This window comes from Uranotaenia lowii, chromosome 2 (assembly GCF_029784155.1).
Source record: "Uranotaenia lowii strain MFRU-FL chromosome 2, ASM2978415v1, whole genome shotgun sequence".
Classification (NCBI taxonomy): Eukaryota; Metazoa; Arthropoda; class Insecta; order Diptera; family Culicidae; genus Uranotaenia; species Uranotaenia lowii.
This window is the reverse complement of record NC_073692.1, coordinates 107216330-107234518: the sequence shown is the minus strand read 5'-3', so window position 1 is coordinate 107234518 and position 18189 is coordinate 107216330. Positions and strand designations below refer to the sequence as shown.

General features: G+C 34.2%; 1 protein-coding gene across 6 annotated transcripts in view; it reads right to left on the bottom strand.

Moving 5' to 3' along the window:
- The window catches only part of LOC129744101 (protein bark beetle-like), a 99551-nt gene that overhangs the window by 65782 nt on the left and 15580 nt on the right, over positions 1 to 18189 (bottom strand). Inside the window, exon 1 of one of the 6 annotated variants that reach the window (XM_055736465.1) lies at positions 16146 to 16630. The exons of the other annotated variants lie outside the window; for them this stretch is intronic. The gene's annotated coding sequence lies outside the window, so the exon portion shown is untranslated. Of the gene's footprint in view, positions 1 to 16145; positions 16631 to 18189 lie in introns of those variants that run through there. 6 annotated transcript variants of the gene reach the window in all.

Here is an 18189-nt window from a genome sequence, read left to right as displayed (position 1 = left end):
CGATCTTTGTTTACGTCCATCCATTTGATGCTCCAATGTGGCACAAATTATGCACCAGCGAGCTTCTCCGGTTGGCGCTTTTTGGAGTTTCTTCACTGATGCATTGTTCTGGCCCTGCTGTTGAAAGTAATTCGTTCTCACAATTAAATTTGTTTATTTTATTGTTGACGGTTATGCAAGTTGCAACAAGTTAAACGTGATCAAGTGCGAATGCTCTTATTTAAATTTTAAAATTCTTATTTTTAAGCAAGAAGGTTTTAAGCAAGAACCATTATGAAAAAGTCAAGTGAAACACTAGTAGTTTTTGAAATGTAGCTACTAGAAGTTCATATGTTACTGACTGACATGCTTATTTATAAGCATGTTAAAGCATTAGTAAGTGGAAAAAGTCAATAATAAGTTAATCAATTATCATGCTAATCACGTTCCGCTAACCTTAACAGTTCTTGGAGTGTCAATTTAACACTATGGATTGATGTATCTGTATATATTCCAACTCTCAGACTATCTGAAAAAAAATTTAATTATTAAAATCTAGTAATGTAAAAATGATTTTTAGGTAATGTTTTGATTTGGTTAGTAAATTTGACATTACTCGGTGTCGAACAAAAGAGAATAGAAGAAACATGCTTAAGAAACAATCATGATTGCAGTGCATTTTTGTTTGATCGAAATTCTAAAACTTATTTAAAAAAAAAAAAAATCGTGAATAGAAAGACCAGGGAAGTTTTTGTCTAGACTTTCAGGGCGCTTCCAGTAAACATATTTTGATATCACAGACTTAATGATTTCGTTAGGAACCTTAGAAATAAAAATATTTCCTGGGAGCCCTGAAACATGTATAGGCTATCAAACTTTTCTTAGTGTCAAAATATCGCTGGAGCTGATATAAGGCAGCGTCTTCACAATCCGAAAGGCTTGATCGAAGATAATGGTTACATTAGCTGTGAACAATTTTGATGCTTTAATATCCAAAAATTTCAAGATGATTTGAATTACATTTGACGCATAACGATTCACTATTCCTTAAAGGTGTAATAAAGAGTTTAAATTTATGATATTTCTTTTCTTTATCCAAATTTAAGACAACAATTACCAGAATATTCCATAATCTTGTTAATTTTGCAGAGGTTCAAGCCCCTAGTGCAACAATTTTTCAAAATACTTAGATAAACTATAAGCATCGAAAAACTACAAGATTCTCAAAGACTTTTCCAAATTAATTGGAGAAGTTTTTGTTGCAGGCGGACTACATTTCAACAAAGTGTTTTGGAGTTGGTTCCCAAGTAACACAGATTAAGCCAACTAGCATTTGGAACTTTTATTATGGTTTAATTATGGCATTTTTTGTGCAGCTCGTTCCATGAATGTTTTATCATAATCATGAAAAATGCTTATTTTCTTGTTTTCAGATAGTTTTGAAAACTCTTATAAAGCTTTTACTAAATATACTATTTAAGTAGTTTTGAAAAAGTTATGAATGCTCTGTAAAAACTACAATAAAACACAAACTTAGAAGTTTGCTCAAAGCTTTCTTTTGCATGTTTTATAATAACACTCAGTCCTTGATTTTAAAATCGTCATAAAACTTGGTGACAGTTCTCGATCAAGATGTCAAACCAGGCCCAGCAAATATTTTTGTTGGTATATTTCTCAACCAACTATGTTATACGTTTCATATACATTATAGAATCATCGCATAAAACTAAAAAGAACAGCATTTACCGGCCAAAGTGGAGACAATATATATACATATTTTTAACTTCTGGCTTAAGCGATAAGAATTAGACAAATAGGACGATATTAAACACCTTAATTCGTACATCCTGGATGCATGCGAGAGAGCGCAAGTTTTGCTCTCAATGCATGCAAACCGTTGCCAGCGACAATATTTGCTGCTTCTCTCATTGGACATTTTTTTCCAAATCATCTGATTTTTAGCAATCTGGTTCCACTGTTTATCTCAAAGAGAACAACAAGGTTGTTTTCTCTCTTGAATCACACACGGGAGAACAAATTGGCAAACATGGCGGACTTTTCACCATATCCGATTAATAACGACTTTAAGTAACCATTTTTACGATAGTTTACTTATTTGGTAGGTTTATTTATTTGGCTTATTTTAACGATTTGAGCTATTGTTTCTAATGCGATTTTATGATTGCTGGGGGACAGCTCAGGTTAAAATGCTCATATTTGAATTGCAATTTGAAAAATTGAATTGAAAAAATTGAAAAAATATTGAAAAAAAAAATGAAAATTGAATTGAAAAACTTCAATTCACCGGAAGTGTTATGAATATCTTTGCAATATAAGTATTGAGTGAAAAGGTCCAACCAGCAGGAGACAAAATTTGTTACTTGACGCCATCATTAATCCAAGATGGCGGCTTCCGCTTTTCTTTCCAAAACTGTTAATGACTGAAAATCTCACAATAAGGTTATTGGATGAAAGGCTGTTCAAAGCCATCTTAAAATCCATCCATCATCTATTTGATTTTGATTTCATTTTGAAATCCAAGATTACGGCTTACGCTAAACTTTGAAATGCTGTAAACTGAAAATCGATTGAAACCCCCACAATATGAGTATTGGATGAAAGGGCTATACAAGAAGAAGTCGAATTTCTTTATCTGACGGTATCTTGAAATCCAAGATGGTGGCTTCCACTGAACTTTAAAATGATTTTAACTGAAAATCGCATGAAAGACCCACAATATTTGGTATTGGGTGACAGGACTAAACGAGAAGAATTTGAATTTCGCTACCAGACGCTACTTTTAAATCCAAGATGGAGGCTTTCGCTGAACTTTTAATGCTGTAAATGACTTAAAATCACATGAAACTCCAATAATATGGGTATTGGGAGAAAGGGATAAACTGGAGGAAATCGAATTTCACTATTTGACATCATTTTTAAATCCAAGATGGCGGCTCGAAAGTCGCCATTTTGGATTAATAATGGAGTCTGATAGCGAAATTCTATTTCTTCTAGTTAAGCTTTTTTTCGCCAAACACTCATATTGTGGGGCTTTCATGCGATTTTAAATCATTTACAGCATTTAACACGTTCGTCGCCACGCTCACTTTGGTTGTTTTACTTGCCGGGCCCAAAGAAAATCCCAGAGCAAGAAAGCAACCAGGGAGAACTCCACTATTTGTAACGTGTGGCTAAACTGAGCGGCTAACTTGAGTGAGAGAGCGTCACATGCTTTTTGATGTGACGGGGCCTCCCAGGAAATACACCCGTCACCCGAATATGGGTGACGTGGCGACGAACGTGTTAAACTTCAGCAGAAGCCGCCAGATAGAAAAATTCGTCTTCTTCTAGTAGATGTCATCACCAAATACTAATATTGTGGGGCTTCCATGCGCGAAAGCCGCCATCATGGATTTCAAGGTTGATTTAGAATTAAAATCATGGTTTTATTAAACGGACATTTACAATCAATCCCTTATTTATTTCATTTAAAAAGTCTATCCTCATTTACTGTATTAATGAGTAACAACTCAGAAATGAGGAACTCATCCTACGCGTCTAATTGGTTGGCTTGCGATAGAAACGTCAAAATTTTTGCTATTTATATTAGTCTGAATTGACTAACGCCATGTTGGTTGAAAAATCTAAATGCAAAAAATGACGCCATGTTGATGGATTCACTATGTCAAGAATTGGAAAATATTTTTTCGGGCTTAATTTCAATCAATTCCATTGTGTTTTATATGTCTTTATTTCATATATTACAACTATATAAGCTTTGGCGAACAAAATTTTACAGCATAAGGATTTTATCGTAGCATTAAAAATTAGTCATGATGACGTTTCTAAAAAAAGGGCCAAATAGCCAAATTTTAGCTTTTTTAGAGTTATGGTGATGCTTGGAATGCGCTTTAGCGTTTTATGAAGATTAATGCTATAGTAAGGTTGCCAGATTTTATTCAGCACGCGTCAGGCCCGGACAAATCCCGGCAAAATCCTGACAAAATCCGGGTATTGGTTTCAAAATTGACAACCAAAATTTCGGACAATATCCGTACAAATTTGATCAAAACCCAGGGATTACTCAACAAAAATGAAGGGAAAAAACTTGAAAAAAAAACATCAAAGGTCTACAGAAGATTTTAAAGCGTTTTTTATCGATTCAGACGCATGAATTGAATATGCTATAGTCCTAACGATGTATGGCTGACCATAATAAAGCTGAAATGTTATTTGTGTTTACCTTAGGTTGTCCACGTCTATTCAGTTTGGAAATCCTAAATCGGCCAAGACGGAGTATGTCTTTTAAAATTGTTACCTGGGAATGGTGCCGTATTTTAGCGGAACTAGAATCATAAGTATTTGTTTACATACTTTCACTTACCCATACAAACATTTGGATTTAACCAATTTTACATAAAGTTTAGAATAAGGTTGTTCGAAAATTTTTTGTTCAAGAACTTCAATTAACACGATTCCATTTTTTTTTTGTAAACCTATCTTGAGTCAAGCTTATCAAATCCCATCTATCTGCAATTCCGATTTTGCCATGGCTGTATATTTCGTTTGCGAGCATCTCTCGATGTCACTTATGATAAAAAGCCAGGATTTCATTGCTGACATGAGATTGTATTTTTGGGTTTTTTTTTTATGGTGAATTGAATTGATTTTTTGACATAATTCCTGCTGTAGAATTTATGTAATTTATGAAAATATGTATATAAACAGCAGAGTTTCAATACAGAAACTATTGGAAGTTTGACGAAACTTCTATCTGGGGCCCCTAATGAATTCTTGAAATGTTTAATATTGTATCACTACTAACTACTTTCAAGGACGCTTCTTGAAAGTCTATGAGAAAAAACTTGCTAGATCTAGAGAGTCAGTTTGACATCCCTTGCTAAAAATTGCTTTGTATTTCTAGTTTCCTAACCGATTTGGGCAAAATTTATGCTTTTAAAAATATTGTAACAAAATTAAATGTAATTTTAGACGATATTCAGCTTCAAATAAAAAATTTTAATGCTTTTCAAAGAGGAATAAAAAAAAATCTGAAAAAAGGTGAAAATCTCGTGAGCTTTCCTTTCGCCGTATGAAACAAAATGTTAACAAAGAGTTTTATTATGAAAAATATAAAAATTGACATAAACTAGTCGCAACTTCTTTCCATTTAGAATATTTGTAGCCTGGACAACATATTCTATATAAATTTTTCAACTACGAGTAGGTTTATAAATATGAAATACAAGTTTGAAAGTTGTTTTGATAACTTTTGCAGCAGTTTCCTGTGAATTCTTAATATGTTTCATACGACTTAATGAAGGCTTAGACGAGAAATGTTTGAAAAAATAACTGAAGAAAGCATTTTCATTTTATACATAAAGAATCAGACACGAATAACGTTTTGTGATTGCAGGGTCATTGGTCAGTAAATAATTGTTCACCTCACTCAAAAAACTGCACTGCAAAAAAAAACGGGCGTGAGAATAATCTTTGAAATATTTTTTTGCACTACACTTATTAATAAGGTACTAATAATAGTCCAATGTATTAAAGAACAGAGAAAAATATGTTTAGATAAAAAAAGCCCTTCTTCGTGCATTGAAAAGTCGATATAATTGAAGAAGAAAATTCCTAATTACGATGGGCGTGTCAACCGTTGATAATTTATGTACCCCGTATGTGGAGCATGGAAAAGCAAATCCAACCCATTTCGTACTTCATAAAATGTTCATCAAACCAGTCTGCATACATTTATCGAGTACGGTTATAATTTTAATTACTGCTCATTTTAACCAGTTTCCAACTGTTTCGATTGCCGAAGGAGGGAAAGAATTTGTTACTTCTTCTATGATTAAACGCGAATCTAACGTGTCATTTCAAGCCCTTTCACTAGTAACAGCTCGCAATGCTTCAATCACTCAAATTGTTGAGTTAATCGTAACGTGAAGATTTGATCGTCACTTCGCCTGATAGCAGCATGACAATTTTCAATTGGGCGATACTCTCCAGCAGAGCAAAACTATCATGGATGGATGTAGCATGATGATGGATCATGGGAATGCAGGGAAATCTTTCATTCGTAAACGTTGCGCGACGCGTGCTGGGTAAATTAATTAGAAAAAACGAATGCCTAAACCATTTCTTAATCCGTTTCTTTAATTTTTCTGTCGCGTTTTTGCTCGGAATCAAAAGCTGTGGACATTTCAAGCAGAACCGTTTCAACAATACTTAATCACAAAACGGAAACGTGCATCTAACTAGTTTGAATAGCAACGTGTCATCCAGCTGAAGTCAATGCTGGTTTGAAGAAATCAACAAAGAAACGGCATCGTTTGACCTATTTTGCCTCGAAAATAAAGACAGGAAAAATTACAAACCTTCTCTTAGCTTATTCCCAGTCACGCCTCCATCCCACCAGTATCTTCCAGATTTCGCTCCAAAAGTCAAGACAGAGGTCTCGGGATCACTTTCTTCCGACATTACATTTGTTCTCTACCTGTGAAAAATGTGTCGGTTTGCAATGATAATCATTAAGCCTTCCAGTAAACTGCTAAACGTTGGTTTATAGCTCCAGTTTAGAGAAAAGCCTGCATCACGAATGATGGGGATCGTTTGAGAAAAAAAATCAAGCAAAGGGTGCAGATCGTGCGGATTGAATCGAAACGAATCATGATGATCCAAGCTTTTGGGAGTTGAAGAAAAATTTTCCTTTCCGTTGTTACGTTCATCATACGTTATCAATTTCCTTTCGAATTTACACATTCTTGATAAAAAAAACTTTTGAAAAAACCAAAAATGGTTTTTAAATATAAATTTAAATTTCGAGTTCAGTTCACTGAGGAAAAACTTTCAGCTTTCAGATTCAGATTCAAATACAGATTGAGATAAAGATTCAAATTTCAGATAACAGATCCAAATTTCAGATTTTAGAGTTCAGATTCAGATTTAAGATTCGGATTTCAGATTCAGATTTCAGATTTCAGATTCAGATTTCAGATTCAGATTTCAGATTCAGATTTCAGATTCAGATTTCAGATTCAGATTTCAGATTCAGATTTCAGATTCAGATTTCAGATTCAGATTTCAGATTCAGATTTCAGATTCAGATTCCAAATTCAGATTTCAGATTCAAATTCCAAATTCAGATTTCAGATTCAGATTTCAGATTCAGATTTCAGATTCAGATTTCAGATTCAGATTTCAGATTCAGTTTTCAGATTCAGATTTCAGATTCAGATTTCAGATTCAGATTTCAGATTCAGATTTCAGATTCAGGTTTCAGATTTCAGATTCAGATTTCAGATTCAGATTTCAGATTCAGATTTCAGATTCAGATTTCAGATTCAGATTTCAGATTCAGATTTCAGATTAAGATTTCAGATTCAGATTTCAGATTCAGATTTCAGATTCAGATTTCGGATTCAGATTTCAGATTCAGATTTCAGATTCAGATTTCAGATTCAGATTCAGATTTCAGATTCAGATTTCAGATTCAGATTTCAGATTCAGATTTCAGATTCAGATTTCAGATTCAGATTTCAGATTCAGATTTCAGATTCAGATTTCAGATTCAGATTTCAGATTCAGATTTCAGATTCAGATTTCTGATTCAGATTTCGGATTTTTTTTTTTTTTTTTTTTTTTTTTTTTTTTTTTTTTTTTTTTTTTTTTTTTTTTTTTTTAAAGTATTGAATTTATTTAAAGCTCATTTCTTAGAATCTAGATACAATCAGCAGATATTAAGTCTAGTACTGAAATGTCTCTCAAACACAGTCCTATAGTTCCATCTAATCTCTCTGATACTTTTTTTAAAAGCAAAAAGACTACAACGAGGAAATCTTTCTAAAACAAAACTTATGTAATGTACCACTTACCATAGCAAAGCTTTACTTCGATCACTCGTTCTTTTTACTGGCAAAAAAATTATGTCTTCCATATTCCGGAATTCTACTTCCATTTGCGACCTGATTATATTTTCTGTCCATTCTTTGATTTCAGTTATTGCAGGACACGATTCTATTCGGTGGAAGTTGCTGTCTATCTCGTTACAAATTTCGCACCTGTCATCAATGGGATTTCTCACGCCGTATTGTAGCAGTTTTTTCTTATTAGGTATAAGGTCATTCAGCAGCTCGAATATTTTTGAACGATCTCTTGCTTGCAGAAAAGTGCAACTTATATTCGTCCATGCATGTTTCCATTCTATTTCTGGATATAATTCCTCTATTTTTGGTGTCCAGTTTTGCTTTTTAACAAAATATCCATATAACAATGGGCACGTAGTCAAGTCTAATTCATCTGGTATTTGAATCCCTTCCAACAGCCATTCTCTGCCATTCCTAGTTAACCTTGAATTCACTTCAAGATCTTTCAAGTATTTATCAGGACCATCTTTCACCACACTCTTCAAAAAGAGGGCTTTGCACTTTGCTTCTGGGTCATGAAAATTCATTCCACCTTTTTCGTAGGGTAAAAATAATTGACGCCTATCGACTCTGAAAACATTATTCTTCCATATGAATGCTCCAACAGCTGCTTTTATTTTTGCCAAATGAACATTTCTAGGAGGAAAAATTTGTGCTGTGTATCACTATCCCTAGCTGTTCATTATTTAAATCAAGGCCTTGAGCATTTTTAATTCGCATTGAATGACTTGTAGCTCCTCTATGAATTTGTTTGGATACTTGAAAAACGCTAATCTTTTCACCCTGCACAAAGGAAGTTTCTGGCAATTTTCGGAAATAATTTTCGATTCTTGAGTTCTCAATCTCCATTAATTTAGACTTGACAATCTTGATATCTTCAGATAAATTTTCTCCAGTTTTCTGTCTTTCAAAATACTGAAAAAGTTTTTGAAGTTCACTTGCTTTTTGTTCTCTAATTCTGCTGTTAAGAATCCAACTTTCGTTTTTGAAAAATTGCTTCACTTTTTTCTTAAAGCAAACGTGCCACCAAGTTTTACGATCCGTCATGTATAAATTTTTTTGTTTAAGTATTTGATATTCGTTTCTGAACCTAGAAACAATATCTGTACAGTCTAACAAGGATGGGTTCAATTTCCAATAAAGTTGCTGTCTATCTCGTTACAAATTTCGCACCTGTCATCAATGGGATTTCTCACGCCGTATTGTAGCAGTTTTTTCTTATTAGGTATAAGGTCATTCAGCAGCTCGAATATTTTTGAACGATCTCTTGCTTGCAGAAAAGTGCAACTTATATTCGTCCATGCATGTTTCCATTCTATTTCTGGATATAATTCCTCTATTTTTGGTGTCCAGTTTTGCTTTTTAACAAAATATCCATATAACAATGGGCACGTAGTCAAGTCTAATTCATCTGGTATTTGAATCCCTTCCAACAGCCATTCTCTGCCATTCCTAGTTAACCTTGAATTCACTTCAAGATCTTTCAAGTATTTATCAGGACCATCTTTCACCACACTCTTCAAAAAGAGGGCTTTGCACTTTGCTTCTGGGTCATGAAAATTCATTCCACCTTTTTCGTAGGGTAAAAATAATTGACGCCTATCGACTCTGAAAACATTATTCTTCCATATGAATGCTCCAACAGCTGCTTTTATTTTTGCCAAATGAACATTTCTAGGAGGAAAAATTTGTGCTGTGTACCAAAGCTTTGCTAAAACAAAGGTGTTGACAAACCAGATTCTATCCAACAAACTCATTTTTCTAAAATTGTTTAATGATAACCTGTGTTTTATATCCGCTACAAGCCTTTCATAATTCTTATCAATGCTTTGACTCCATTGAGTTTTGAATGTAATACCAAGTATTTTGAGTTCATGCGTCTCTTGTATTAGGTTAGGTCCACTAAAACATCCATTTATCCTCAGGAAGGAAGATTTCCTCAAGTTGAGTTTTAAACCCGTAAAACTGGCGACAGAATTAATGATTTGAATGATCAAATCAAATTCTTCACTGCTACGTACAAACACGTTTACATCATCTGCATATGCGATAACTTTCAGAATCTTGTCGTAAGCAACAACTCCACATGTACTTCTATAAATTTTCCTGATCAATGGTTCCAAATATAGAATGAACAACAACATGCTCAAAGGACAGCCTTGCCTTACTGATGCTTGTATTTTTATTTCTCTCGACAGAAATCCATTGAACAAAACACGTGATGAAGCTAACGAATAGATTCTTTTCAAGCACAATATCATTTGCTCTGGAATTTCAAATTTTTGTAGGACGTTCCAAAGCAAATCATGCTGCACTCGATCAAAAGCTTTTTCGAGGTCTAAACTAAGTAAAAAACCTTTTACTCTTTTATTTTCAATCGATTTTGTTAGAATCCTTCGAATATCTTGTAGATTGTTTATACAAGAACCATTAGCAATGCATGCGGTTTGTCCCGGTCCCAAAAGTTTTTCTGTGTGGGTTTTCATTCGCGTAGCTAATATTTTAGTAAACAGTTTGTAATCCGTATTCAACATTGTAATGGGTCGCCAGTTATCCAGGTTTTCCCGATCTCCTTTTTTTGGAATCAAGGTTATAATGCCCTCTGAAAATTCTTTAGGGGCCAGATATTCACCCGTAAAATATCCATTGTAAATATCTTCCAAATCTTCCTTTAAAATGTCAAAAAACTTCAAATAAAACTCAAAAGTAAGCCCATCCGGCCCTGGAGACTTCTTTTTGCTGCACATTTCAAGAACATTATAAATTTCTGCTGCAGTGATTGGCAAACACAATTGATTAATGTCGTCAATTTCCAATTTGTTTGTTATATTTTCTGTAAAATTTTCTGCATCATTTGCTCGGTTACCATTTTCATCTTTTTTGAACCGGTTTGAGAAGTGTTCATGGATCACTATCCCTAGCTGTTCATTATTTAAATCAAGGCCTTGAGCATTTTTAATTCGCATTGAATGACTTGTAGCTCCTCTATGAATTTGTTTGGATACTTGAAAAACGCTAATCTTTTCACCCTGCACAAAGGAAGTTTCTGGCAATTTTCGGAAATAATTTTCGATTCTTGAGTTCTCAATCTCCATTAATTTAGACTTGACAATCTTGATATCTTCAGATAAATTTTCTCCAGTTTTCTGTCTTTCAAAATACTGAAAAAGTTTTTGAAGTTCACTTGCTTTTTGTTCTCTAATTCTGCTGTTAAGAATCCAACTTTCGTTTTTGAAAAATTGCTTCACTTTTTTCTTAAAGCAAACGTGCCACCAAGTTTTACGATCCGTCATGTATAAATTTTTTTGTTTAAGTATTTGATATTCGTTTCTGAACCTAGAAACAATATCTGTACAGTCTAACAAGGATGGGTTCAATTTCCAATAACCTCTTCCACAAGTTACGAGTTCATTTTGAGCAATTTTCATTTTAATAAACACTGCACAATGATCCGAAAATGCGACTGGAACTGTGCGAAATTCTATTATGTCTTTCAGAATTGGATCAGGTGCATAAAATCTATCTAATCTGGAAGCAGAATCGCCACGGAAGAATGTAAATTCCGCCTTCTTCATTACTTTTGCCACATCTTTCATTTCAAATACATCTATCAAATATTGAAGGCCAGCACAAAAATTTTTTGCTCGACCTTTCGTATCACTTTCATGTAGAATACAGTTGTAATCACCACCTATAACAGTACCCTTAGTGTTTGTTTTATGCATGTGTAATGATAAACGATTTGTAAAAAGATCATTTCTCTCTCTTCGAAAATTTGACCCTGAATATGCATAAACATTAACAAAATTAATATTGTTTACTACAACAGACACAATTCTTCCATCTAAGTCAAATAATGCATTCGATATTTCAAAAGATTTCCTTATAAGTATAGCAGTACCGGTACCTTCTACACAGTTAACCACTGAAAAGTGTGAGGGTACAAAACTAAAATTCTCATATGCCACTTCCTGTAGCATAACTATATCAATATCATTATCAATAATAAAATCCTTCAACAAATTTTGGTTTATCTTGGTAGTGGTACTGTTCAAATTGATAGAGCTAACTTTGTATGAGTAATTAATCATGACTCACCTAACCTCAATTCTCACACGTGTTTCTATCTAAGCTTGCTACCTCTACTGTTGGTTGACTCGGTTGACTCGATGCCGTATTCCTCGTTGTCATCGAACGAGACCTTCTCGCTTGCAGCTTCAGCAGACTCGTTGCTTCCGGTACAACCATGGACCTTTTAGCTTTCCCTGCTTCAGAACTCCCCGATTCGGTCTTGGACACTCGATTCCGCTTGGGGTTACCAGTCGGCTCGGTACGCACGAGCAACTGCTTCACTCCACTTGGTCCGGCTTCTGCAACGTTTTCAGCTCCTTTCGCCAACGCCGGAAAGGCGACTTCATCTACTGGTGCTGGAACTTGTAGTTGGTTGACTTTTCCACTCTGACCACCTGCTTCGGGATGAGCATATGATGCCAACCGGACATTAACCGTACTCCGAGCTGGACAATTTGCTTTCAGATGCTCTGTGGATCCGCATTTGAAGCATTTGTTAACCATGCCATCATGGTATACCCTCGCTTTGATGTGTTGAACAAAAACCTGCGCTGGGATCTCCTCACGTAGCTCGATATACAAACCACGGACGCCATTCCAGATTGGAAATCCCAACTCTGCCGGGTATCGCTCTCGAACCATCTGTTGGATGTTGCCGTACCGAGAAAACACCACCGCTACCTGTCTGTCGTCCAATTCTGGAGGCAATCCGAAGACACGAACATATTTGAAAGTGCCATTTGCCTCTGAAGCTCCAACCGTGATTTTGGTTCCATCCGCGTATACAAAGTCAACGCATGGCCCCAGCTTAAGTAAAGCGTCTTTCATTAATTTGTCTGTTTTAAACTTAACAAACAGGCAATAGTCCTCGCGGTACATAGCTGCTAAGTCATCTGCAGCCCACCCTTGTTCTTTAAAAAGTCCGAAAATTTCTTCGTTCGAAGGATTTCTAGTAGTTGGTCCAAAACGCAACTTCAATGTATTTTCCCTCACAACTTTAGCTTCCATTTTGCACTAATACCACGTGTTTCTCAGAGCAATAACTGTCTATAGAGGTTATGACTAATGACCTTGAAAACGATTTCACAAATCGAACTATGGATAAAAGAGAAATACGTCTGCACTGCATCAAGTCTGAAAATGAACTGTCATTCAGATTTCAGATTCAGATTTCAGATTCAGATTCAGATTTCAGATTCAGATTCAGATTCAGATTCAGATTCAGATTTCAGATTCAGATTTCAGATTCAGATTTCAGATTCAGATTTCACATTCAGATTCAGATTTCAGATTCAGATTTCAGATTCAGATTTCAGATTCAGATTTCAGATTCAGATTTCAGATTCAGATTTCAGATTCAGATTTCAGATTCAGATTTCAGATTCAGATTTCAGATTCAGATTTCAGATTCAGATTTCACATTCAGATTCAGATTCAGATTTCAGATTCAAATTTCAGATTCAGATTTCAGATTCAGATTTCAGATTCAGATTTCAGATTCAGATTTCAGATTCAGATTTCAGATTCAGATTTCAGATTCAGATTTCAGATTCAGATTTCAGATTCAGATTTCAGATTCAGATTTCAGATTCAGATTTCAGATTCAGATTTCAGATTCAGATTTCAGATTCAGATTTCAGATTCAGATTTCAGATTCAGATTTCAGATTCAGATTTCAGATTCAGATTCAGATTTCAGATTCAGATTTCAGATTCAGATTTCAGATTCAGATTTCAGATTCAGATTTCAGATTCAGATTTCAGATTCAGATTTCAGATTCAGATTTCAGATTCAGATTTCAGATTCAGATTTCAGATTCAGATTTCAGATTCAGATTTCAGATTCAGATTTCAGATTCAGATTTCAGATTCAGATTTCAGATTCAGATTTCAGATTCAGATTTCAGATTCAGATTTCAGATTCAGATTTCAGATTCAGATTTCAGATTCAGATTTCAGATTCAGATTTCAGATTCAGATTTCAGATTCAGATTTCAGATTCAGATTTCAGATTCAGATTTCAGATTCAGATTTCAGATTCAGATTTCAGATTCAGATTTCAGATTCAGATTTCAGATTCAGATTTCAGATTCAGATTTCAGATTCAGATTTCAGATTCAGATTTCAGATTTCAGATTCAGATTTCAGATTCAGATTTCAGATTCAGATTTCAGATTCAGATTTCAGATTCAGATTTCAGATTCAGATTTCAGATTCAGATTTCAGATTCAGATTTCAGATTCAGATTTAAGATTTAGATTTAAGATTTAGATTTCAGATTCAGATTTCAGATTCAGATTTCAGATTCAGATTTCAGATTCAGATTTCAGATTCAGATTTCAGATTCAGATTTCAGATTCAGATTTCAGATTCAGATTTCAGATTCAGATTTCAGATTCAGATTTCAGATTCAGATTTCAGATTCAGATTCAGATTCAGATTTCAGATTCAGATTTCAGATTCAGATTTCAGATTTCAGATTCAGATTTCAAATTTCAGATTCAGATTTCAGATTCAGATTTCAGATTTCAGATTTCAGATTCAGATTTCAGATTCAGATTTCAGATTCAGATTTCAAATTTCAGATTCAGATTTCAAATTCAGATTTCAGATTCAGATTTCAGATTCAGATTCAGATTTCAGATTCAGATTTCAGATTCAGATTTCAGATTCAGATTTCAGATTCCGATTTCAGATTCAGATTTCAGATTCAGATTCAAATTTCAGATTCAGATTTCAGATTCAGATTTCAGATTCAGATTTCAGATTTAGATTTCAGATTCAGATTTCAGATTCAGATTCAGATTCAGATTTCAGATTCAGATTTCAGATTTCAGATTCAGATTTCAGAACCAGATTTCAGAACCAGATTTCAGATTCAGATTTCAGATTCAGATTTCAGATTCCGATTTCAGATTCAGATTCAGATTTCAGATTCAGATTTCAGATTCAGATTCCAGATTCAGATTCAGATTCAGATTTCAGATTCAGATTTCAGATTAAGATTTCAGATTCAGATTTCGGATTCAGATTTTAGATTCAGATTCAGATTTCAGATTCAGATTTCAGATTCAGATTTCAGATTTCAGATTCAGATTTCAGAACCAGATTTCAGATTTCAGATTCAGATTCAGATTTCAGATTCAGATTTCAGATTAAGGTTTCAGATTCAGATTTCAAATTCAGATTTCAGATTCCAATCATATTCAAGATTTCAGATTTCTGATTTAAAATTCAGATATCAGATTCAGATTTCAGATTCAGATTTTGATAATTGTCAATTTTCATTTTGTCATTTTTCGTCATTTTTGTCATTTTTGTATTTTTTGTCATTTTTGTCATATTTATTATTTTTGTTATTTTTTGTAATTTTTGTAATTTTAGTAATTTTTGGCATTTTTGTCATTTTTGTCATTTTTGTCATTTTTGTCATTTTTGTCATTTTGTCATTTTTGTCATTTTTGTCATTTTTTTCACTACTTGTCATTTTTTTTATATTTGTCATTTTTGTCACTTTTGTCATTTTTGTAAGTATTGTATTATATGTAGTCATTATTTTTTTCAGTTTTGTCATTTTTGTAAGTTTTGAATTTTATTTTTTTGTCATTTTTCTCAGTTTTGTCATTTTTGTAATTTTTGTCATTTTTCTTTTTTGTTTGTCAATTTTTGACATTTTTCCAATTTTGGAATTTTTGTCAATTTTCTTATTTTTGTTTTTTTTTTCAATTTTGTCATTTTTGTATTTTTTTTTATTTTTGTCATTTTAGTCATTTCTGTGATTTTTTGTCGTTTTTGGCATTTTTTGTCATTTTGTCAATTTTATCATTTTTGTTTTAGAAATGTTTTAATAATAGTCAAGTTTTAGGTAGGGTTTTTTTTACAAGATTCTTTAAGTACCTTTTAAGACAACGATTTTTTATAAGAGATTGATAACATCAACCTACAAAACTATTTTAAGTCAAATTTGTTACTTATCCAACACTTCTAAGCCGTGCAAAAACTATTTAAATATCAAGTTTACATCATGCATGACATAATCCACTCATCGAAAAGTAATTTTACGAACCGTTGCAAAATAAAGGCAAACCTTTTTCAATTATCTCCTACAAAAGCCACCAATTTGACCCAACCCCGAAGCATGTTTGGTTCCAGCTCCATCAATACCTACTTATATATGGTACGAGCAAAATAGCGCCAGCAAGTCCCGCAGTCTCATTCACTCAACACATCACGATTTCTTCCATTCAAGCTCCTAAGCAGCAGCTAGAGAATGTGGCTAGTTTAGCGCCACAAAACCGAGAAACTGATTGCGGTTTTTTTCTTGCTTCCCTTTGCTGTCATGTTTAATCAATAACACAGCTGGTCATAAATTCTTCCCTTTGATTTCCCTTTAACTTTTCACCGATTCCGATTCACACAATTACGAAGTCCGCACAAACCTCCATCAGAGCACTTCAAAGATCTTATTTGACTAGTTATGGTTTTTTGCACACACGTTTTGCAAGGCCTGCTGTGAATCAACAGATTGTTTAACACGTAAAAAATGCACCGGCGCACCAGTGAACGAAATTCAATTGCTGCTTAAATTAATGCGCGGAAACGGCCGACAAACGGAATAACAATTTTACCCCAACTATTCCGACCGGTCCGATCGGCGGGACGCTAAAACTCAAACTAAAAGCAACGAGCAAGTTTAGCAGCTCCAGTAGAACCCCAAGTTGCAGTGAGACCGGTTGAACGAAAAGAGAGAAATCAACAGAGTCAAACAAAAACAACAACTGTTGTGTTGAACAGCCAGCAAACAGACAGACAGCACCGAAATTCGAAACAAAAAGAAGCATAATGATGACGACTACGATTTGTGGGCTCGCTATGTTCTCTTGTTGTAATGAACCCTACCATTACAAGCCAGAGAGCATCGATGACGAAGTCGTTCGGAGCCATGCTTTCGGTATTGTTCCAGTAACAGAAACATAAAAAAGCCTTTTGCTTAAACGCTTTTCATACATACAAACACACAAACCCTCAAACGAACTAACACGAGTATGGACGAATCATCCCCCCTTACCCCATGTACTTGATATTGCTTAAAGCTGTTGTTGTTCCTCCGAGGAGGCACATTAACCAACTAAGAGCAGTGTTTGGACGGAAAGCATAACTCGTTGAAGCATTTGGGTTCAGCAGAAAATAACAGCCACGAAAAATGCTGCAAAAGTTGTACGGTTCGGTGGTTCCCACACATTGGAAGCCCACTATTAGTCGAACCGGCTGGCGTTGAGACTCTAATCAACAATTCAGCAACATAAAAAGGCCGATGTTTCGGTAGGAAAGAATTTTTGGTATTTGGTTTGCTGTTGGAATTTGAAAACGTGTATGAAACTCAAAGTTAACTTCGAGGCGATTGCCTCGAATGAAAACGAGGAACAATAAAGCTCATCATTCGATTGTGGGCTTAAATATTTTCAATTAAATATGTTCCGATTCATCTATCAAATCTGCACTCATGAGTATTTGATGCTCAGCACGCACGAGACTCAAAAACCTGGCCAAAAAACGAAATTTAAGTACAAATAACACATCAAATGTCAAGTTTTGGGATTGTCATAAATTCGAAAGAGAAGCTAAAATATTTGTTACAAACACAGGTCGGACGCGATTATCCGAGCATCCCAAATAATTTTCAGAAAAGAATAATCGAATCAGATAAATTCATTCAAAAGCTATATGTGTGATGCAAAATGGATGCTAAACACCTTTTAAAGAAAATATTGAAAAGAAACTTATAGATTTTTTTTAATTTTCTCAAAAACTATGTTGTTCGAATTTTTTTAAAGTGATCCATATCAGTAGACGAACGAAAATGCTTCACGCTCCATACTTAATTTGATTATAAGCACATGAAGAAATTGAGCCCCTATCAGATCACGCGAAAGGATAATATTGACTTATTAAGCCAGCTTTGTCTCGAATGTCTCGAAATCTAACGCAAAATTCAGGTTTGTTCCTCAACTCCTTCCTTCAACCCAAACGGTATTAAATTTTGCGTGTGACTTTCTGGTAGGCCAGTAATCACTTTTGGCACTAAGCGTGTAAGTTTTATCAAATTTTATTTTTCCTACAAATTTGAAATTTTCTTTTGATTGTTGTTGGTAACAAAATTCAACATTTAAATGTCGTAAACTCATTACCCTTCATTGACATTCGAGAAAATC